The sequence below is a fragment of the Sciurus vulgaris genome (assembly GCF_902686455.1).
Source record: "Sciurus vulgaris genome assembly, chromosome: 8".
In the NCBI taxonomy this organism is placed as follows: domain Eukaryota; kingdom Metazoa; phylum Chordata; class Mammalia; order Rodentia; family Sciuridae; genus Sciurus; species Sciurus vulgaris.
The window spans coordinates 64,805,545-64,831,141 of NC_136468.1; the positions used below are offsets into that span (position 1 = coordinate 64,805,545).

Sequence of the window (25,597 nt, forward strand, 5' to 3'; positions counted from 1 at the left end):
AAAGAAAACTTTGTAGCACAGACTTTACAAATAATAATAATGGCAAAACATAAAACTAAAAGTAAAAAATAATTTCAAATTAATGGCTTGTAATATATACAACCCCCTAGACACACACACACACACACACACACAGCCTAGATAAGTAAATACTTTTCTTAAAGGCAGGCTTGGGTCCCCCAGTGAGAAAAGAAATACAAACTTGTAATGCAAGTCTATCCTCTCCCTACCCAGAAGATGTATTTCTCTGGAAATACATCTGAAGTAGAATACCATTCAAATTAGAAGAATAAAAAAATTTTGTCACATGTATTACTTTTACTGAAAAGAAGATATCTAACAGTAAATGTGTGTTTCTGGGTTTATTTTATTTTTGTTTCAACTCACAGGGCCCTCAAATTTTCTTTCACCTGTTCCTCTGTTTTCCTTTATCTAATGACCCTCTATCCACTTAACTCATGCAATCCATAGTGTTTCCACTGATTTTCCAAGTCAACCCCAACTTCAAATATTTTCTCCTATGGTATGATGGAACGTTACAAGATCTCGGCATGAAAACTATTGTTGCCCCTGACTATGATTTCTTTTATCTGGCTTTGTGTCCTGATTTTGTTTCAAGAAAACAGAATCAATATAGTTCCCTTTTGCCTCTGTAGGGGACCAAAGCAATCCATCACTGATCTCATTCCATAATATATAACATACATATACAGTAAAACAGAGAATCAAGGTTCAGTGTTAACACATAAAGCCACAATTACGTTAATTCTATTGAGTTCCAACTAAAATATAAAACAAAAAAGATCTCCAAATTAATAGCAAGGATGCAGAATTCATATTTATCCTTGTAAAAACAATATGGCACAGGAAAAATATCACTTCTGTAGTTTAAGAGAGTTCAATACACAGTTACCACTATACGGAAAATAAATTGTTATTTTTTGATGCCAGATTGCCACAAATCTGTGGTCAACAAACCAAACTTTTTGAAGAAAAACATATACTTCCTGGTGAATCTAAGCTCCCTGAAGAACATTTTATTTATTTATTTTCCCCTTTTACAGCTCTACTAAAATTACTTTTATAAAGTCACCAATAATCTTCAAAAGGCATCAAAATCCAAATGTTTGATAGAGGTATTTATAATAAAAAGAAAAGGTAAGGTTTAGATTCAATTTTCACCATCATGAGGATGATTAATTTCACTTCATTTTCTCCCAATCTATCCTGTTTGCTACTGTTTTAGATTGTACAGACAGGGGTAAACCGGGCAAAATCCTGTTCCTATGCAGTACACATTCCAAAAATATGTCCTAGTCACAGTATTTATCACTGCTGCCTTTTACTCCATCACAATCACTGCTGCCAGTCATTTAATTCCTTTTATTACCCCACAGTGTTTCATATAATGTCCCCCATATATTCAGAAAAACATGGTATGTCTTCTAGACATAATGGGCATTGATAACCACATAGAATATTATAGTCAATGAACTAGCACCCGACTATCACATAACACATAGTCAATAACTTGAGACAATATAGTTTGTGTAACTGGAGAGTACAAAATGCTATTTGTAACCTGATATTTTTTTTTACCATCATTCAAACCAAAAGCAGCAAAAAGGAAATGTGAAAGAAGAAAAGTCCAGAAACACCTGACAAATTTTCAAGAATTCTCTCCCAATGGAGATACCCAGGACCCACTTAATTCTCACAGCAATTAGTTGTGACAACATGTGTGAAAAGATGCCTACCAGAGAAACTCATTAAAGGTATAGAGCCCAGGGCTTTGACTGGAGCATAGCCACATACTCTCTGCTTGGCATATAGCAAAATTCTAAACTCCCAGAAGGAAAACAGGTGTTTGACATAAATCATATTGCTTGTGCTACTGAGGCACAATGAGTCACTCTTATCAGCAAAACCCTTTCAAAAGCTCAAGTCAAAACATCAGCCAAGGTCAAACAGGCCTAAAGATAGCAGTCTTAGGCCTGCTATGTTAACAATTTTCTGTGCACAAATTTAAAATGAAAAAACAATCTCTCTCTCCCCCCTCCAACTCTTTCTCCTTGTAAGGAGCCAAACCATGTTAAACCACCTTCCTAACAGTTATTTTAGGTTATTTCACAAAAATTGTCGCAACTAACATATAGACACAGTATTTTAAGCACACATGCAAAAATTTTCTATAGCATTGTCAACATTTGCTAGTTTCAATTTCTGAATTTTTTCATTATCAATTTTTGCATTTTACCAAATCAGGTGCATCTTCCCAAAAGTTAATGTTGATTAATTTGCATTTCTCTGATTAATGGAGAGGTTGGTGATTTTTTTTCCCAGTGTTCAGTAATTATATGCATTCTTCTTCTGTTAATTATCATGCCATATGCCTATGTTTCTACTAATGTGTTCTTTGAATCATCTTTTTGCATAACTGATATTTTCAACTTTTATGAGGTCAACTCTGACCTTTTCATTATTACATCTGTGCTTTAAGTATAAATCAGGAGAAAAAGCACTCTAATTCAGGTTAGCTTTGCCCTAAATAATGTTTTACCAGTTTCTTCAACTGCACACTACCTCCCTTCTAGATAAGTATCTATTTACATAAGAAAAAAATGTACCCTATCTCTAAATAAAATATAAAAAGGGCTAGGGATGTGGCTTAATGGTTAAGCACCTCTGGGTTCAATCCCTGTTAACCCCCACCCCCTCAAAAAAGTGATTAGGTCATAAGGGTTCCTCCCTTATTAAAGGGATAAAGATCCTTATAGGAAAGGCTCTGTCCAACATTAAGCTAGTTTTGCCTGCTTGCCCTTCCACCTGCCACAAGAAGGTCCTCACAGGACCTAAACTCGCACCTGGATCTTATAGCCTCCAAAACTGTGAGAAATAAATTTCTATTCTTTATAAAATATCTATAGTAGCACAAATGAACTAAGACACTATCTTTCTGAACTTGCTTATTTTAAATTAGGATGAAGAAATCTTCTGTTTTAGCTAATTACAAGGGGATATCTGAGACAAAATGGTATTTGCATTACTTTATGAAGTGATTATTCTTAGATCTTAGCTAATTTCTAATACAATAAGGCCATTAATGCGACTCAATATTTCAGTGTTACCCTGACCTCTTTGAGTCATATTATACTGCTATAGAAGCTTACCCGATGTGTAGTATGGTTACACTGGTAATCTCTGGGCTTAAATTAGAAATATCAGCTAAGGGCAATGGCATGTATCTGTAATCCCAGTTACTAGGAAACTGAGGTTGAAGGATCCCAAGTTCTAGGCCAGCCTCAGCAATTTAGTGATAACTTGTCTCATAATAAAAAATAAAAAGGGCTAAAGATGCAGCTTGTTGGTAGAGGTCTCCTGGGTTTAATCCCCAGTACCATATAGCCAGCAGATGATTTATTTATCTACATTTTCATTTACTTATCTACATTCAGACCTACATATAAATAAATCATCTACTGGCTGGAACATTTTGCAAATGACAAAGACCAAGTCTACTTTTGCCTATTTCTAATTTTTGTTCTAAAAATGGATATTTCTGTAGCCAATTCTTGTTAATACCTATTAAAACACCAATAGCTCACTGTATGTTATTCCTATAAATATTCTTTTTGATTTTTTTGTTTAGTTAATGATACTACTAAATGCTCTTCATCATCCTACTGTTTGTTCAAAGGGTTACTTTCACCAAAATTCACCCACCTTTCTGGGCTTACGTTAAAAATCCTTTCTTTTACGGTCCTGTTTTGACAGTATGTGATCTCTCCCTTTAAAAAATTCATCCTCATTGAACAATACTCATGTACTTTATGCCACTAAACCGTACACTTAAAAATACTAAGTTTTATGCTATTACCTTTTACTTAACCTGCTGGGGTTTCAGCAGAGTCTTACTGACCTGGAAGACGGGAAAACTGAGAAGTGCATTAAATTCATAGTCCAGAGATAAAGCCTCACTAAAGACTGAGACTTAATTATAGGATTAAAGAACACTACTCCTCCCTGAACACTTACCACCATGTTAATAAAGGCTCATTTATAGCAGTTCCTTTTCCCCAGTATATCATCTTCAGCTATAAAAAAAAAAAATTATAAAGTCGGATATGATAGCACATGCCTGTAATCCCAGCTGAGGCAGGAGGATCTCAAGTTCAAAGCCAGTCTGGGCAACTTAGACCCTATCTCAAAATAAATTTAAAAACACACTTGGGTTATAGCTCAGAGGTAGAGCACTCCTGGGTTCAATCACCAGTACCTTAAGGGAAAGACAGGGGAGGGGAAAGGAAAATAAATGAAAAAATAAATTATAAGACAGAATAAAAGGCAAAACAGTTTGAAGAGACAGAGCAAACATCAGAACCAGACTGAGATATGACAGGGATGCTGTAATTATAGGGAGGTAATTTAAAACAACTATGAGTAATATGCTAAGAGCTCCAATGGATAAAGTACTGAGCATGCAAGAATAGATGGACTATAAGCAGAGAGATAAAAATTCTAAGAAGTAACCAAAAAGAAATGCTACAGATCAAAAACACTGTAGTGGAAATGAAGACATCTTTTGATAAGCTTATTAGTAAACTGGACATGGCTGAAGAAAGAATCTCTGTGCTTGAAGATATCTCGACAGAAATTTCCAAAACTGAAAAACAAAGAGAAAAAAGACTGGGAGTAGGGGGTAAAACAGAGTATTCAAGACTGTGAGATAATCACAAATGGTGAAACATGCATAATGAGAATGACAGAAAAAGAGAGAAAGAAAGAAAAGAAATATTTGAAAGCACTATCTTTGGAGGAACAAATATAAGATTCATACCTGACATCTTTTCAGAAACCAGGCAAGGAACAAGAGAGTGGAATGAAATTTTTAAAGTGTTGAGAAGGAAAAAAAAAAAAAAAAAAAAAAAACCCACCAACATAAAATTTCAAACCCTAAAAAATTATCCTTTAAAACTGAAGCAGAGACCTGGGTTTGACTTACAGTCACCCGGGAGAAATGGCCGCCCCAGCAGCATCCCGGTGTTTGGGCTCTCATGGCAGGTGCGATGCTTCAGGACATATGTGGTCAGACCATTTGACAAGTTTGTGAGGCTACCTGTTCAGATATATGGCACTGAAGGTCGCTATGCCACTGCTCTTTATTCTGCTGCATCTAAACAGAATAAACTGGAACAAGTAGAAAAGGAGTTGTTGAGAGTAGCACAACTCCTGAAGGAACCCAAAGTGGCTGCTTCTATTCTGAATCCTTACATTAAGTGTTCTGTCAAAATGAAAAGCATAAATAACATGACAGCAAAAGGGAGGTTCCCCCCATCATGTCTAACCTGATCAACTTGCTTGCTGAAAATGGTCACCTAGACAATACCCATGACATCATTTTTGCCTTTTTAACCATTATGAGTGTACACCATGGAGAAGTACCTTGCACAGTGACCACTGTGTCTGCTTTACCTGAAACTATTCTCTCTGAGTTAAACACAGTCCTGAAGAGCTTCTTAAGTCAAGGTCAAGTATTGAAATTGGAGGATAACACTGATCCAGCAATCATGGGTGGCGTGATTGACCTTACTGGAGAGAAATCTGTTTATATGTCTACAAAAAACCAAGATTTAGAAGCTTTGCAGGAGAGCATCAAAAAGTGTTGATTTTCTATCATCAGTGAAAATTCATGAGCAACAATAAAATGTTCCTGGAGAAAAAAAAAAAAAATGAAGCAGAAGGCTGGGGTTGTGGCTCAATGTTAGAGCACTTGCTTAGCATGCTGTAAGGCACTGGGTTTGATCCTCAGCATCACATATAAATAAAATAGAGGTACTCTGTCCACCAAAACTAAAAAGATTTTTTTTTTAAATGAAGCAGAAATAAAGACTTTTTTCAGACAGACAAGATCGGAGAATTTGCCAGTAGATTTTCCTTGCAATAAGTGTTAAAAGAAGTTCTTTAGAAGAACACTTATTAGGTCAGAAGCCCAAATTTACATAAAGGAAAGAAGGAATCAGAATACATGAAGATATTCATAGCTGCTCAATTCACAATAGCCAGACTGTGGAACCAACCTAGATGCCTTTCAATTGATGAGTGGATAAAGAAACTGTGGTATATATATATACAATGGAATATTACTCAGCCATAAAGAATGATAAAATTATGGCATTTGCAGGCAAATGGATGAAATTGGAGAATATCATGCTAAGTGAGATAAGCCAATCTCAAAAAGCCAAAGGACGAATGATATCGCTAATAAGTGGAGGATGACACATAATGGGGGGGAGGGAAGGGTTAGTGTTAGGGTTAGAGTTAGGGTTAGGGAGGGGGGCAAGTATGGAGGAAGGAAGTACTGTATAGAGGGTAAAGTGGGGTGGGAGGGGTGGGGGGAAGGGAAAAAATAACAAAAGAAAAAAAAAGAATACATGAAGATAAAATTAAAACTTTTATTTTTCTTAATTTAACAGGTAACAGTTTGCACAAAACAATAACAATGTTTTTTAGTATGTATGTTTTGTGTAGTGTGTGTGTGTGCATGTGCACATGTGTGTGTGTATGTTTATGTACTAGTGAAATAATGCTAGCAATGATATAAGGGATAAAATGGAAACATCATTTTTTGTCATTATAAAATGGTGATCAAACTATACATGAAGTGGTGTAGTGTTATCTGAAAATGTAAAAATGGACTTGAATTAGATGGAAAATAGTGAAAATTGTAGGGCAACCTCTTAAGTTAAAAAAAAAAAAAACCTGATATGCCATAAGAGGAGAAAATGGAATAATGTACATTCAATTAAAAGCAGAAAAGGAGTGGAGGACAAAAACAAGAAAAAACAAGGACAAAAATACAAAAGAGTTACAAATGTGGAAGATATTATTTCAATTTTATCACTAATCACTAGGAATATAAATGGTCTAAATGTACTAAATAAGACATTGTCAGAATAGATCAAAAATAGGATTCAACCATATGCTGACTACAAGAAATTCACTTTAAATATAAAGACACATAAAGGTTTAAAGTAAAAAGATGTAGAAAGATATATCATGGAAACAAAAATAAAAGAAAGCAAAGCTAGCTATATTAATTTCAGATACGGTAGACTTCACAGCAAGTAAAATGATCAGGAATAAAAGGGGCACAAAATGATAAAAGGGTTCATTCTCTAAGAAGACATGACAATCATACATCAACACGTAACTGACATAAACTCAAAAGAGAAATATTAAAATGCACTATCATAGCTGGAGACTTCAATAACCCTCTATCAGAAATGGTCAGACGGAGGAGGCAGAAAATCAGTAGGGACACAGTTGAATTCAACAACACTATCAATTGACTGGATGTAATGGACATTTATAAATTACTTCAACAACCACAGAATATACATTCTTCTGAAGCTCACATTCACCAAGGCAGACCACATAATGGGCCATAATTCTAGGCCATAAAACACACCTAAACAAATTTCAAAGAACAGAAATTATACATTGTCTGCTCTTTAGACCACAAAGGAACTAGAAATCAATAACAAAAAGGTAGCTAGAAAATCTCCAAACCCAGATTTTCTAACAACACACGGGGGCTGGGAGTGTGGCTCAGTGGTCTAGCACGAAAAAAGCCCTGGGTTCAATATCCCAAGCACTGCAAAATTAAATAAATAACAACACATGAGTCAAAGAAGAAATCTCAAGGACAACTCAAAAAATATTTTTAAGTAAATGAAAACACAACTTATCAAAATTTGCAGGATTCAGTGAAAGGACTGTTTGAATACAAACTTATGGCATTGAATGCATTTATCAGAAAAGGAAAGATCTGCATACAAGTCACTCCAACCACGTGATAAGAAATACAGAGGCAACCATTTAACGTCTGTTTGTTACACTGTTTTGTAAGCTAAAAGCAGCCTGTTCTTCATGTTTTTACATAATGAATTAGTGCCAACCTCTACTTTCAATTTCAAGGTTCGAGATTCATGTTTCAGTTATATTGATAAAACACTTTGAAACTGACAGGAAGGTGCCACATTATTTAGCAAAAGGCACATTAACTAGCAGAGGATTAAAGGCAATATGAACTGAAATGCTTTGGTAAGTTTGCAAAGATGAAGTCACTAGTTCCCCTTGATTAAAAATGGTTCGCTTCACATGCAATATTTTTAAAATTTCGATGTTAACAGACTTGGGAAACTAACATGTTCTTCCCCATACACAAGTATATTTAAGGCAAAAGATTTATGACAAATAGCTAAGAGTCAAGGGAAATGTTAACAAATTCTTTGGACAGTCACTTATTTAAAGGTTCTACAAGTCAGTCTCTGATTACAAATGGATGGATGATCATGCTGCTGGTGCCCACAATGCACTGAAAAAGACAACAAACAAAATACAAATGTTAAGTGCATGGGTTTCACAGCTGAATAGTCTGCCACTTACACACAGTTGGACACTTGATCATTCCTGGTTTTCTGTGCTCTTCTCTTACTGCTGGTATATATCCTTTACCTCAGAAATCTCATCTTCCATGAGTCTAATGATCACTAATACACACACATCAAAAAAAAATCTTACAGTTTACTATATAAATAATTATTTGTGCTATCTATTTAAAATATACTTTGTAAGCATATTACAATGATTAACTTATTTTAAAAGATTTATAAAACAATTTATAAAGGCAGGAGGATCATGAGTTCAAAGTCAGCCTCAACAACTTAGTGAGGCCCTGAGCAACTCAACAAGACCCTGTCACAAAATAAAAATAAAAAGGGATGGGGAAGTGGTTCAGTGGTTAAGTGCCTCTGGGTTTAATCACCAGTACAAAAAAAAAAAAAAAAAGGGAAAAAGTTCTCTATGATATTACCTACTAGTTGGGGTTCTAATGCCCCAATGCCCAACCCAGTTGAAGGACAACTCTACCACCTGTGTTTTCATTTGTAAAATGAACATAACAACCTGCTCACTGGGTTGTAGCAAGAAGCACGAGAATTCATTAAGCACAAACTGGCACCAACTGAATACTTGTGACATTTTAAAACCACCTCTTGGATTCCATAACCTCTGGGCTTTGACCATTTCTGGTTGCAAAGGTCAACCATTGCTTTAGAGTGAGAATATAAGGTAAACCAGCACTAGGGTAACAGCACAGAAGGTAGAGAAATGGGAGAAGGGATTAAGAGAGAAGGAGAGAACAACAACAAATAGAATCAACAAATGAGGCATTCGACCAAGTCCCCGGGCCACTTCTCTGCTTTTCTCTTCCCTAAAATTACTAAAACAAGTTTACCTTTTGAGGCAACTCATATATGACAGGATTTTATGGACAAGGATAATTCTTCCACTGCTTTAAAACAAGTTAATAAAGTCTACTTTAACCTATTAACCATTGACTAAGACTCTCTTAATATCTTTAATCTGTAAAAAATGCAAATTTGTCCTACCCATTTCTTAGTGCTTAGGACAAGGCTGAATCCTGGCTTAAATTTAAATTCAAACTCCTTAATCCATTTGGTCTCTTTCTATACTACCCTCCAAGTTCTGCTCCTGTCTTTAGCACTGTTATTTTCAACTAGATACTTAAATGTCCCTTATATTCTGTGCTTCTGTCATTCTCAGTATAAATTCTTTATCTCAGAAATCTCATCTTCTGCCAGGTGCTGTGGCTCACGCTTGTAATCCCAGCAGCTTGGGAGGCTGAAACAGGAGGATTCCAAGTTCCAGGCCAACCTCAGCATTTTAAGAGAGGCACTAAGCAACTTGGTGAGATCCTGTCTCAAAATAAAAAAAAATAAAGAGGACTGGGGATGTGGCTCAGTGGTTAAGCATCCTTGGGCTTAATTCTTGGTACCAAAAAGAAAGAAAGAAAAAAAAAAAAAAAAAAAAAAAAAAGAAATCTCATTTTCCATGAGTTCAATGATTGTTAACACACAACAAATTCTGAATCTATAGGATCAAGGCTGACAAAAAATTTACATGAGATCTAAATTCATTTCTTTCACCTTATTTTCTCCTTCTGTCTTTCAGATACCTCAAACTCAAGACCTCAAACGAATCTCTCCTTCTGTATTCCCCATCTCCTCATTAACCCTTAGTGTCCAGGGTTGCCTAATTAAGTTTGTCCTAGCCCTCTACTATCACCAAGTTCTTATCACCTAAGAACTGCCTTCCAAATTCATCCTTCATACTCAGTTATTGTCTTTAGATCCTTCTGCTTACACTACTGGAACCATTTTCTAAGTGGTCTCTGTATCTATTCTTTAACTGCTTTACAGTATACTCTCCACAGAGCAGTCAGAATGATCCCTGCTAAAACAAAATGTAAGATAATATCACACCTCAGGAGAAAATTCAAAAGATTCTCATCTCATTGTCCTTGTACAATGACCCACAACAACCGAGGCGATCTACCAGAAGTTCCAATCCTACTGCAAATCCACTACTCTCCTCCTTGTTCATTTCCCTCAAGCACACTGGTTTCCTTGATGTCCATTCAGTGTACTTGGGCTCTTGTTATTCCTTCTCTCTGAAATGCTCTTCTCACAGACAACTGCATGATTTTCTCCCTAACTTCAAGTCTTACTTCAATGTCCTAATCTCCTAATGTCATAATATCTCTGATACCTGCCATATGGCACATTGTCATATTAATCTATTAACCTATTTTTTCAATCCTTCTAGTATTAAAACACATGTGACTTTGCAGTTCTTCTGACTTTCCCTACTCTTTGAAATTAGGCTGGCACTATAACTTGCATTGACCAACAGAATGCAACAAAGTGACAGTATGCCAGTTTAAAGTCTACAAAGATCTTAAGTAGTTTCCCTCATCTGCTACAACCATGAGATTGTGCCTAGGCTAGCCTATGGGGAATAAGAAACATGGAGCAGGAAGGGACTTTCAAGGATCTCAGTCATCCTCTCCATAGCCACATGAGATGTGCTGACAGCCAGCTGGTCCCTGGAAATGTAATGAACCTGGCCAAAATCATAAAAGTTGCCTAGCTGACCACCACAATATGGTATATATTCAATAATAACTAATTCTCGTATAGTAGTGCAAGAGTATGATTTTTAAATTAATCTGTATATATATATAGAGAGAGAGAAGGTGCTTGCTAAAAACTTTTTACTGAGAAAAGTGTGGAGATCACTAGCATGGAGAACAGAGAAAACTCTCAAGTACAATAAATATCTTTTATACTCTTTTATACTCAGAGATCTTTTATACTCTGTTCCCAATCCTTACCCATAATATATTTTTGCCACCTTTTGCATGTACCTTATACTTGGACAAATTATGGTCCACTGATCATCTGCTTCTGTAAATAATGCTTTATGTGAACACAGTCACATCTATTTGCTTATATGTTATCTACAGTTGTGCTAAAACAACAGTGTTGAGTGGTTGCAAAAAGACTGAATGGCTTACAAAGCCTACAATATTTATAATCTAGATCTTTATGAAAAAGTTTGCTGATCCCTTACCTCTAAACCAGCTGTTCTCAAAATAGTATGTCAGCAGACCCCTGGAGGTCCTTACCAGTTTGCAAATTCAGAACCATTTCCATAAAAATACTGAGACATCATTTGCCTCTTCCGCTGTTGACATTTACACTAATGGTATAAAAGCAATGATGGATAAAACTTCTGGTAACTTAGCAGAAATCAAGGAAGGGACACGGAATTTTAACTAGTCATCACTATTCTTCATCACCATTCCCTTGGAAGGGGCAGCTTCTCTTAATATCTTTGATGAAGCAGTAAAAACGACAATTTTTCTTGATCCTTTAGTATAGTCTTTTTAATAATCTATGTAACAAAATGAGGACACATAGAATACTTCAGCAGCATACCAAAGAATAATGGTTATATCTAGGAAAAGAAGCTCTTGTGCAATTATTTTCAGTTACAAAGTTGAACTAGCCACATTTCCCCCATGAAGTATAATTTTTATACCCCTACTTGGTATTTGACAGACATTTTATTATCCTTTTTTAAAGTGGTGCCAGGAATCAAACCCAGTCCTTATGCATGTGGGGCAAGCACTATACCACTGAGTTATATTTCCAGTCCAAGACATTTTCTTGAACATTAACAAGGGAAACAGCTTACACTATAAGCACTTTCAAGCAAATATCAGAATATTAAGAAAAACTTGAATTTACCACCATGAACTTAATAGTTTGCCAGTTATTTAAAGACTTTTCAGTGATATGGGTGATAATATTAACATACATAATTATTTGATATTATAAATAAAATGTGCCAACACTTTGTAAGTTTGCAGTGAACTCAATGAACCAGTATTTTTCCAATTATATTATTTGGGTTTATATCAGATTTCCACTTAACATTTCAAAATTATGCACAGGTAAAAAAAAAAAAATAACCATTCAAAATGTGAGGCAAATCAATATTTTTAAAGTAAAGTAAATCAAAAATACCAACTGGCATTATCTCAGATTCCACACTGCAACAAATCTTTAAGAAACTATAATATGTAGCATTTTGATATACAAAGAATATTATTTACAATCTGAAAAGACTAATAAAATACTCCTGTATTTTCCAACTAAATACCTGTGTGAAGGTGGATTTTTTTTTTTTTCCTCATTTATATCGACCAATATGAGATAAGACAACAGACTGATAAAGCACATGAGAATCCAGGTCTCTTCTGTGATGCTGGACATTAAGTCGGACTATAAAACTATGCCATTCTTCTCATTAAATTTGTTTTAGAAAGGTTATCCTTTATAACAATATTATTTAAATGTTTTATGTATACATAATGAAGTTTTATTCAGTCATAAGAAAGAATTAAAGTATGTCATCTGCAGGAAAATGGATGGAACTTGAGAGCATTGTATTAAGCAAAATAAGCCGAATTCAGAAAGTCAAAGGTCTTATGTTTTCTCTCATAAGTGGAAGCTAGAGGAAAAAAAAGGGGGTGGGGATGTAGAAAGATCCCATGAAAATAGAAAGGAGACCAGTACAGTATAGGAAAGGAACATGAGGGAGAAACTGGCAAAAGATACTGACCAAATTATATTGAGTTCATGCATGAATATGTAACACTGAAATCCCACTATTATGTATAATTATAATGCACCAATAAAAACAAAACTGTCTTCATCTGAAAAAAATATTTCTACATAGAATTGGTTATTATTTTGAAATGAATTAATAAATATTTCTAAGACTTTTCATTTTAATTTCATTTCCTTTGCTACCTTAATTAATTCCCTTTAAGACACAAAAAGTGGGCAAGATATTATAGAAGGGCCATTAGATTTATCTTGTGTAGGTTTTCACACAGCATACGGGAACTACTCTAGCTGTTTATGAGGGAGCAGTTGTACGGAATGTCAAGGTTGTTTTATGACTTGCGATATATTATTCCCTAGACTCCTTGTAGCTCTGAGATTCTCTTAATTAAAACATAAGGGTTCATAACAACTCTCAATGACATACCTTCTCTGGCAGTAGTACTAGTGATCAACAACAACAAAAAGCAGAAGAAAGCTTGGAAAGAAACTAATTTCAAAGGTGAGAGGTAGAAGAATAGAGTTGACATTCTGAATTTATCACTCTCTAATGGGCAGGAGGCAAAAATTATGAATTTGGAATGAATCTATTATTTTAAGCAAGTCAGTACTTGAAAGTAATAATGTAGGAGGACCTTTAAATTTTTTTAAACATCCTATGCAGATCAAATTACATATACTACATTCAACATGTTATCTTTCCCAAATTAAACATGATTTTCTATATATTACTTGTATTTTCCACATAAAATGACTGGGGATGTGGCTCAGTGGTAGAGTGTTTGCCTGGCATGCAAGAGACCCTGGGTTCAATTTCTAGCACTGAAAAAAACAAAAAGATAAAAACCTTCCATAAAGATGCCACAGTGTGGGAACCGTCAGAAGGTCTGGGTTCTGCAAGGTTTTGGCTCTGCCACATATTTATTCTCCCTACCTTTATTTTTATTTTTTAATTTTCTTGTGCTTTCAGATTTTAAAAAATGTGGAGATCAAAGAGAAAGGGAGAGTGAGAGCCCTTCTGCACAGAAACAGCGCTGCCAGCTCCGGCCCGCCCGCAGGTTGCTTCAGTGACCAGCACAGGGCGCCAGGGACTCCCCCAAGCAGCCAAGCCCCCTCCGGCCGGAAGCGCCTATCTAGGCTAGCTTCCCGGGGGAGACCGCCCAGTGAGAGCCTCTCGACGCAGAGCCAGCCACAAGTCCCCAAGCCAGTGGAGATATTCGACACGCAAGCGGCTTCTGGGACCAGGGCTGGGCAGCCAGAGACCTCTCCAGGCAGCATTGTCCCCCTCCAGCTGCAGGCTTTTTCCACGGGGCGATCCAAGATGGCGGACTAGAGGGTGACTGCATCTCCAGTCGCCCCAGAACTCAGGATTCAAGAAGGGGAGACATTGAGAGACTCGGACTAAGATAGAACCACGGGGTGAGTCTCCCCCACCCAGCGAAGCTCAGCTGGGTGGCAGGCCCGGATTCGAGTGGCTTAGTAGAGTGGGACAGGGCAGATAGCGTCTCCCCCAGGCACCTCGGTGCAGTCTGGCGGTGGGCTCCGCTCACAGGGACAGATCCTCCAGCCTCTCGGAACAGGCCCCCCAGTGAGAGCCCTTCTGCACAGAAGCAGCGGGGCCAGCTCCGGCCCGCCCCAGCCAGCTCCAGCCCACCCCACTGCCAGCTACAGCCCGCCCAAAGGTTGCTTCAGTGACCAGCACAGGGCGCAGGGACTTCCCCAAGCAGCCCAACCCCCCTCCAGCTGGAAGCGCCTCTCTAGGCTAGCTTCTCGGGGCAAATCACCCAGTGAGAGCCTGTCTACACAGAGCCAGCCACAAGTCCCCAAACCAGTGGAGACCTCCAACCTACAACCAGCCTCTGGAACCACGGCTGTGCAACAAGAGACCTCTCCAGGTCTCTCTCCCTGGAACCGGTAGCAGGCTAGGGGCAGCATTCTTCGGAAGCACTGCATTATCAAATTAATCCAAGACTTCTGGATACTGAAGGCTGGTAGGTGATACACTGGAAATCTACAGGGTCACTATAAGCCAATAGAGGAAATCTACAATATCACAGAGTCCCATTGACATCTGACCAATATGAGAAAACAAGGGAAGAAAATGTCCGAAACAAACCTAGATACTATATCAATAAAACCCAATGACAGCACAGCAGAAGAAATGTCAGAAAGGGAGTTCAGAATGTACATAATTAAAACAATCAGGGAAGCAAACGAGGAGATGAAAGAACAAATGCAGGCATTAAATGAACGCACTAATCAACAGTTAAAAGAGCAAATAACAGAAGCAAAAGAGCATTTCAATAAAGAGTTAGAGATACTGAAAAAAAAACAAACGGAAATCCTTGAAATGAAGGAAACAATAAACCAAGTTAAAAACACCATAGAAAGCATAAACAATAGGATAGATCACCTGGAAGACAGAACTTCAGATATTGAAGACAAAATATTTAATCTTGAAAACAAGGTTGACCAAACAGAGAAGATGGTAAGAAATCATGAACAGAATCTACAAGAATTATGGGATATCATGAAGAGGCCAAATTTAAGAATAATTGGGATTGAGGAAGGCTTAGAGAAACAAACCAAAGGAATGAACAATCTATTCAATGAAATAATATCAGAAAATTTCCCAAATCTCAAGAATGAAATTGAAAACCAAGTACAAGAGGCTTATAGGACTCCAAATATGCAAAATTACAACAGACATACACCAAGGCACATTATTATGAAAATACCTAACATTCAAAATAAAGACAGAATTTTAAAGGCCGCGAGAGAAAAGAATCAGATTACATTCAGGGGAAAACCAATAAGAATATCAGCAGATTTTTCAGTCCAGACCCTAAAAGCTAGAAGGGCCTGGAACAACATTTACCAAGCCCTGAAAGAAAATGGATGCCAACCAAGAATTTTATACCCAGCAAAACTTACTTTCAGATTTGACGATGAGATAAAATCCTTCCACGATAAAGAAAAGCTAAAGGAATTTACTAAAAGAAAGCCGGCATTACAGAACATTCTCAGCAAAATATTCCATAAAGAAGAGATGAAAAACAACGATGTAAATCAGCAATGGGAGGAACTAGCCTAAAGGAATAGCCAAATAAAGGAGAAACCAAATCATGTCAAAAAACAAAAATGAGTCCAATGAATAGGAATACAAATCATATCACAATAATAACTGTGAATGTTAATGGCCTGAACTCATCAATCAAAAGACATAGACTGGCAGATTGGATTAAAAAGAAAAATCCAACAATATGCTGCCTGCAAGAGACCCATCTCATAGAAAGAGATACACATAGACTGAAGGTGAAAGGATGGGAAAAAACATACCATGCACACGGACACAGCAAAAAAGCTGGAGTATCCATCCTCATTTCAGATAATGTGGACTTTAAGTCAAAACTAGTCAAAAGGGATAAAGAAGGACATTACATACTGCTTAAGGGAAGCATAAATCAGCAAGACATAACAATCATAAATATCTATGCCCCGAACATTGGCTCATCCATGTACGTCAAACAAATCCTTCTCAAATCCAGAAATCAAATAGATCACAACACAATAATACTAGGCGATTTTAACACACCTCTCTCACCGCTGGATAGATCGTCCAAACAAAAATTGAATAAAGAAATCATAGATCTCAATAACACAATCAACAATTTAGACTTAACCGACTTATATAGAATATACCATCCAACAAAGAACGAATACACTTTCTTCTCAGCAGCACATGGATCCTTCTCTAAAATAGACCATGTTTTATGCCACAAAGCTACTGTTAGCAAATACAAGAAGATAGAGATACTACCTTGTACTCTATCAGATCATAATGGACTGAAATTAGAAATAAATGACAGAATAAAAAACAGAAACTTCTCCAATACTTGGAGATTAAATAATACACTATTATATGATGAATAGATAACAGAAGACATCAGGAGGGAAATTTAAAAATTCTTAGAAGTAAATGAGAACAAAGACACATCATATCAAAATCTCTGGGACACTATGAAAGCAGTACTGAGAGGAAGATTTATTTCATGGGGCGCATTCAACAAAAGAAGTAGAAATCAACAAATAAACGACTTAACACTACAGCTCAAAGCCCTAGAAAAAGAAGAGCAGACCAACACCAAAAGTAGTAGAAGACAGGAAATAGTTAAAATCAGAGCCGAAATCAACGAAATTGAAACAAAAGAAACAATCGGAAAAATTAACAAAATAAATAGTTGGTTCTTTGAAAAAATAAACAAAATTCATAAACCCTTAGCCATGCTAACAAAGAGAAAGAGGGAGAAAACTCAAATTATTAAAATTCGGAATGAACAAGGAAATATCACAACAGACACGAGTGAAATACAAAACATAATTAGAAGCTATTTTGAAAATCTATACTCCAACAAAACAGAAAACCTCGAAGACATCAACAAATTTCTAGAGACATACGAATTGCCTAAACTGAACGAGGAAGATATACACAACTTAAATAAACCAATTTCAAGCAATGAAATAGAAGAGGTCATCAAAAGCCTACCAACAAAGAAAAGTCCGGGACCAGATGGGTTCTCAGCCGAGTTCTACAAAACCTTTAAAGAAGAGCTCATTCCAATACTTCTCAAAGTATTCCATAAAATAGAAGAGGAGGAAACCCTCCCAAACTCATTCTATGAAGCCAATATCACCCTGATACCTAAACCAGACAGAGATACATCGAGGAAAGAAAATTTCAGACCAATATCCTTAATGAACATCTATGCAAAAATTCTCAACAAAATTTTAGCAAATCACATACAAAAATATATTAAAAAGATAGTGCATCATGATCAAGTGGGTTTTATCCCAGGGATGCAAGGTTGGTTCAACATCCGGAAATCAATAAATGGCATTCACCATATCAACAGACTAAAAGTTAAGAATCACATGATTATTTCAATAGATGCAGAAAAAGCATTCGATAAAATACAGCATCCCTTCATGCACAAAACACTAGAAAAAATTGGGGTAGTGGGATCATTCCTTAACATTGTGAAGGCCATCTATGCTAAGCCCATGGCCAATATCATTCTAAATGGTGAAAAACTGAAAGCATTCCCCCTAAAAACTGGAACAAGGCAGGGATGCCCTCTTTCACCACTTCTATTCAACATTGTTCTTGAGACTCTAGCCAGAGCAATTAGACAAAGCAAAGAAATTAAAGGGATACAAATTGGAAAAGAGGAACTCAAACTATCCCTGTTCGCTGATGGCATGATTATATATTTAGAGGAACCTGGAAATTCCACCAGAAAACTCTCAGAACTCATAAGTGAATTCAGTAAAGTAGCAGGTTACATGATCAATGCTCATAAATCCAATGCATTTTTATACATAAGTGATGAATCTTCAGAAAGAGAAATTAGGAAAACTACCCCATTCACAATAGCATCAAAAAAAATAAAATACTTGGGAATCAATCTCACAAAAGAGGTGAAAGACCTCTACAATGAGAACTACAGAACACTAAAGAAAGAAATTAAAGAAAACCTTAGAAGATGGAAAGATCTCCCATGTTCATGGATAGGAAGAATTAATATTGTCAAAATGGCCATACTACCAAAAGTGCTATATAGATTCAATGCAATTCCAATTAAAATCCCAATGATGTACCTTACAGAAATAGAGCAAGCAATTATGAAATTCATCTGGAAGAATAAGAAACCCAGAATAGCTAAAGCAATCCTCAGTAGAAAGAGCGAAGCAGGTGGTATCGCAATACCAGATCTTCAACTCTATTACAAAGCAACAGTAACAAAAACGGCATGGTATTGGTACCAAAATAGACAGGTAGATCAATGGTACAGAATAGAGGACACGGACACAAACCCAAATAAATACAATTTTCTCATACTAGACAAAGGGGCTAAAAATATGCAATGGAGAAAAGATAACCTCTTCAACAAATGGTGCTGGGAAAACTGGAAAACCATATGCAACAGAATGAAATTAAACCCTTATCTCTCACCCTGCACAAAACTCAACTCACAATGGATCAAGGACCTCGGAATCAGACCAGAGACCCTGCATCTTATAGAAGAAAAAGTAGGCCCAAACCTTCAACTTGTTGGCTTAGGAGCAGACTTCCTTAACAGGACTCCCATAGCACAAGAAATAAAAGCAAGAATCAACAACTGGGATAGATTCAAACTAAAAAGCTTTCTCTCAGCAAAGGAAACAATCAGTAATGTGAAGAGAGAACCTACAGAGTGGGAGAAGATCTTTGCCAATCATACTTCAGATAGAGTGCTAATATCCAGAATCTATAAAGAACTCAAAAAACTCTACACCAAGAATACAAATAATCCAATCAACAAATGGGCTAAGGAAATGAACAGACACTTCACAGAAGAAGATGTACAAGCAATCAACAGATATATGAAAAAATGTTCAACATCTCTAGTAATAAGAGAAATGCAAATCAAGATTTCATCTCACCCCAATTAGAATGGCGATTATCAAGAACACAAGCAACAATAGGTGTTGGCGAGAATGTGGGGAAAAAGGTACACTCATACATTGCTGGTGGGGTTGCAAACTAGTGCAGCCACTCTGGAAAGCAGTAAGGAGATTCCTCAGAAAGCTTGGAATGGACCCACCATTTGACCCAGCTATCCCACTCCTTGGCCTATACCCAAAGGACTTAAAATCAGCATACTACAGAGATACAGCCACATCAATGTTCATAGCTGCTCAATTCATTATAGCCAGATTGTGGAACCAACCCAGATGCCCTTCAGTTGATAAAGAAACTGTGGCATATATATACAATGGAATATTACTCCGCCATGAGGAATGACAAAATTATGGCATTCACAGGCAAATGGATGAAATTGGAGGGTATCATGCTAAGTGAGATAAGCCAATCTCAAAAAACTAAAGGACGAATGATCTCGCTGATAAGCGGATGAGGACATACGGGGGTGGGGGGTAGGAGGGGTTAGTGTTAGGGTTAGGGTTAGGTTTAGGGTTAGGGATAAGGAGGGTGGTAAGAATGAGGAAGAAAGGAATGTATAGAGGGAAAAGAGGGGTAGGAGGGGAGGGGGGAAGGGGAAAAAATAACAAAATGAATCAAACAACATTGCCCTATGTAAATTTATGATTTTTAATTAAAATTAAAAATTAAAAAAAAAAAAAATTCCTAACACTAGATGTGAGGTTCACCGTTGTATTCCAGTATTCATGATAGATTCCTGATTTTTCAATTAGGAGAAGTAAAATCCAAAATGTTAGCAAAACAAAGTGCAATATTAAATGTTTGCTTTTTAGATTATAAAAAAAAAAAAAGAATATAAAATTTATTTTTGAAAATAAAAGTTAATTGTATATTTTCTTCCTATATGCTGAAATACATTAAAGTTTTGTTTGGTATTTGTCTTGATCATTTTCCATCTAGGCTTACTGTCATAGTTGATGTTCATTATTAATATATAATGCTAAAATCAGTTAAAACATGAATTTAATAACCTAGAATTGAGACATCTATAGCATCTACAGTACCATCTTTCTTTCACTTTCTTTTCATCCTTTTTTTCTGACTAAACTCCAGGTTCCAGAAACTGAAATACCCTTTCCCCTACGAATATCTACCTGGTGAGCCTAAGTGCAGCGAACCATGGCAAAAAAAATCGACTTTTTAGTTATTGTAGATTATAAATATGAATGAAACAAATACATTTCTGTAAATAGTGGTTCAGGATTCAGTGAAAGATGTTGGACTGTGGCACAGAATAACATAGGTCTGTTTTTGTTACAAATAAAACGCACACAAAAATGCAAAAAAAAAAAAAAAAAAAAAAAAAAAGAGAAAGGGAGTCCATCACACCTGCCTGTAATTCCAGTGGCTGGGGAGGCTGAAGCAGGAGGATCATGAGTTCAAAGCCAGCCTCAACAACTTAGCGAGGCCCTAAACAACTCAGAAACACCCGTCTCTAAATAAGATATAAAAAAGGGCTGGGGATGTGGCTCAGTGTAGCGTCTCTGGGTTCAATTCCTAGTATCTGCCCCCCCCCCAAAAAAAAAAAAGAGAGAAAGGGAAAAGTGGTTTAAGTATGTCAAACACCTACATATTATTTGTTCAGTAAATGAGTGTTTTCTTTCCTTTTCTCTCTTCACAGCAAGTTCTTCTTTACAGTGAATCATAACCCTGCTTTCTTCTTCTAATCATTAACCCATTCTGCCTTCTGAAGCTAACAGTAATTTTAGAAATAGGAAAGAGTAGAAGAGTATGGGTTTCAGGATCAAGACCAACTTCTCTACCTTATGGTACCTCTTTCAGTATGAATTTTCTCATTTGTAAATTAAAATCAAGAGTACAGGGTTGGTTGCTAATTAATGTTGGATGTCAAAACTCAAATGTTATAAGATAAAAATTTGCATTAAGTTAAAAACTTAAATCGGAAACAGTATGGAATATAACCTTATATACAAGTTCAGAAAAGAAGATCTAGAGATACTAAGTGCAACAAATGTTGTGGGTCAAAAGTGAAAATATCATTTATAAAAATATCAGAAGATCCACTGTACTCTTCAGAAATAAGATCTCAATCAGGACTATGTGCAAGTTTCTAGATGCCATATTTGAAAAACAATGATAAAAAGTATTTGGCCTATTATAGTGAAATAGTTGAGAATATTGAAAATTTTGATTTAAAGAAAATATAATTTAATTTATTAAATTAGGAAACACAATTTACAACTGTTTTCAGGTATTTGAAACAATATACTATAGAACAAGATATAGGGTAATACACTACTTTACTACTCTTAGCCAGGCACTTTTACTTTTCTTCTCCCCTTTATGAAAGGTTCACTGAAAATTTCTTCCCAATTATTAAAACAAAGCACGTCCATTATTGAAAATAGGAAAATGCAATAAATAAATAAATAAATGATTATCAACAGTCTAACATCAAAAGATAATTATCACACCAAAAGATACTTAAGTTCACTTCTAGTATTTCATAAATTATCTATTCAAGGGACCACCTGTGTGAGAGAGGGGATGTACTATAAGTAAACAAATACAGAATATATACAGTTACAAACTGAAAGAGCTAGAAGTTCTCAAATCTGTGACTTGCTTAGTCTGGTAGAATGCTGAAGAAATGACACTATGCTGAGTTACAGAATCGAGGCCTCAAAAGAGGTCTTTCAATTCTTGAATCTCTAAGACCACCACACTGTGAAATAGCCTGGTATGAAAGAACAAGTGCAGACAGGACCAGAGTTCCTAGCCATTTCAGTGAAAGTCCCAGGCGTGACTGAGGTCATCACAGGACACTCAAGGTTAGGTTGAGCCTCCAGCTGAGTGCAGCAGCATGTGTGAGCCTGCACAAAACCAGCAAAAACAACCAGCGAAAACCAAAACAAAACAAAACAGACAAACAAACAAAAAAAAATCCTCACCCACGTTAATCCATAGAGTCATGAGAAAAGATAAATCTTTGTGACTTTAAGGTATACTAAGTTTGGGAGTTGTTTGTGCCACAGTAATAAACAGCTACCTAAGGCATTGCCATTTACTATTATCATATATTTGTGTTTATATCACATTTCCACTTAACACCACATCGTGAAGGCTGGGGTTGTAGGTCAATGGTAGAGTGCTTTCCTGGCATGTGTGAGGCACTGGGTTCAATTCTCAGCACCACATATAAATAAATAAATAAATAAATAAATAAATAAATAAATAAAATAAAGGTTCATTGACTGCTATATATATATATATATATATATATATATATATAAACTCCACCGTATCATGAACATTACATCATTTACCTCTAACCTAATAAGAAACCATCACTTGGAAAATAATTTAAAATGACATAAAAAGATCTTTGCAGATACCATAATGAACTGAAGCTGCTATGTTGCTAACCTAAACTGAGTCATTACCACTTTAATCATATGTTAAACAAAGTTTCTCAAAAATTTTTTTATAAAACATTTTGCTACCCTCTCTCTTCTAATAATGCCAGTTGAGTCTTCTCACTGTTATTAGAGCAACATGGTAATCTAAAGCAATGTTTTCAAACTGTGTGATCCATAATGCGATATCAATCAATTTAGCATGTTACAATAAACATTTTTTTTTAAAAAATGAAAGAGCACAAAATACAAGCACATTGCAAGTAGTTAAGGTAAGAATTTATGGATAAAGCTTTTGGTCTATGAATTGTATTCTAAATTATCAAGTACAATGAATTTTTTAAACAGGGCTAATGTAAAAATCCTTGAAATAATACTAATTTGGGAATACCTACTGTCAACGGCATCTTCAGATTAATATACTATATACATTATTTTTGTCTCTCACCAAAAAGGTTCAAAGAGAAAGAGAGCATTTACTTTTCACTCAATACTCTCATTCTTCCTTCCTTATTCTCCTAAAATCTGTATCAACACTATGGTCTTTATTTTTATATTATCGACAAGCCTAACACTACAAAATATTTCCTTTATGAATAAAGAACTAAGATTGAGAGTGGTTTAAATCACTCAAAGTTACACAGTTAAGTCCTGGATGTATCTAACCCAGATAGGGTTGTTTTAATCCATGCCACTAGAATGTCCATTATGCTGGACCTTCCAATTGCTAAAATCAAACATAACATAAAGATGTTACTTCCCCACCCATGTATGCATTCCTTCCTTAATCCCATATAATTAATATTCCTGCCCACTTGCATCAAAAGATTACTTTCCCTTCGTCTATCTCCAACATACATTTCAAAGACAAAAAAAGACAATATAGAGATCTAGTTAAATTAATTCTATTTTAAAATAAAAATTCCTAAGCCTTATTTAACAGCCAGAAAAAAAAAATAGTGAGGTCATTTTGGAAATATTAAGTGTTAAAACTTGTAAACAGTACAAAAACCGGCATATAATAAAGAAATGACAGAAAATTAGCTGTATTGCTTAAATATTTACCCCGTACTTCTAGTTTAGATTAAGTTCCATTTTCCAAAATTACTTTTAAAATAATCCACCATTCATCATAAGAATAGGCTATGAAGGCTATGAGAAAATATTAATATTATTCTTAAAAAAATCCTAAGGAGCATTAGGATAATCCACATCACTACAGTCAGTTTTACCAGATTAGTCAGATTCTTCATTATTTCTAAATATTCAAGTATTACATTATATTTCCTTTAGAATCTAAGAGCATGAAAAATATGAAATAATGCTGCATCTGAGCAAAATAGAGACTATAACAGGAGAAAAAACAGATTTAAGTGATGCTTCAACATGAAGGGAAGAAAGGGCCTTAAAAACAAAGATGGTCAACAGCATTTAATACTGAAGAGGGATCAAGAAAAATAAGTACTAAAAGTGTCCACTGGAGCTGGGCGTGGTGGTGCATACCTATAATCCCAGCCATCTGGGAGGCTAAGGTAGGAGGATTGGAAGTCCAAAGCCAGCCTCAGCAATTCAGTGAGGCCCTAAGCAACTTAGTAAGAGCCTGTCTCAAAATAAAAAATAAAAAGGGCTGGGGATGTTACTCAGTGGCTAAGCACCCCTGGGTTCAATCCACAGTGCCCCCCACAAAAAACAAAACAAAAAAAAGTGTTTACTGGACATGTCCAGGAGGTACAAGGTAAGCACAGCAAATGCAATTTCAGCAAAATGCTAGAGCTAGAAATTGGCTTATAGTGGGTTAAAGGAATGAAAAGGCCAACAAAGTGGAACTAGCCAATTCCCACTTAACTATTTATTCAAGAAAGCTCACAATAAGTCTTCATTTTAACATTAATAATATTTAAAAATTTTTTTAGTTGTAGATGAACACAACTATTTATTTATTTGCTTACCTTTATGTGGTGCTGAGCATTCAAATATTATTAATGGGGGCTGGGGTTGTGGCTCAGTGGTAGAGTGCTTGCCTGGCATGAGACAGAAGGATTGCAAGTCAGAGACTGTCTCAAAATGAAATAAAAAGGGCTGGCAGTGTAACTCAATCATGGGCTAAATCCCCAATACATACATATAACATACATAGATGCACATATAAATATATATATGTGTGTGGGTATATATGTATATGTATATATATATATATATAGTGTGTGTGTGTGTGTGTATTATATATCTTTATGTATATTCAGACATTATCTTGATCTTTCTAGATAGGTATTATATCCTCAATTTCTCTAGGCAACTTGCTCCTGACTAGAGACAGGTCAGGAAAGAAATTAATGCCTGTATAGCTCCTAAGCTTGTGATCTTTCCACCAGTCTAGAGGTTCTAAGATTTTTGGGACCCAAGCCCTTATGAAGTCAAGGGCTAAGAACTTTTTCCCTTCAAAATGGGTTCATAAACAAAATTATGTAATATGAAAGGGTTCACAGATCCCCTGAAAGATCACCCACTGCCCCTAGAAAAACTCCTAACTGCTTCTCAACATGTCTATTCAGTTAGGACCTTCCTAAATGCCATACTTTCAATCTCCAATTCTAATACAGCATAAACCTCAATAAATATCT

The 25,597-nt window shown here is 35.9% G+C and overlaps 1 protein-coding gene and 1 pseudogene across 5 annotated transcripts in view; one reads left to right on the top strand and one right to left on the bottom strand.

Annotated features, from left to right (window-relative positions):
* Nucleotides 1-25,597, bottom strand: part of PTPN12 (protein tyrosine phosphatase non-receptor type 12) — a 124,393-nt gene that overhangs the window by 87,162 nt on the left and 11,634 nt on the right. The window lies entirely within an intron of this gene.
* On the top strand, nucleotides 5,018-6,028 carry LOC306667096 (ATP synthase subunit O, mitochondrial-like; annotated as a pseudogene). The gene has a single exon. The product of its transcript is annotated as an ATP synthase subunit O, mitochondrial-like (transcript).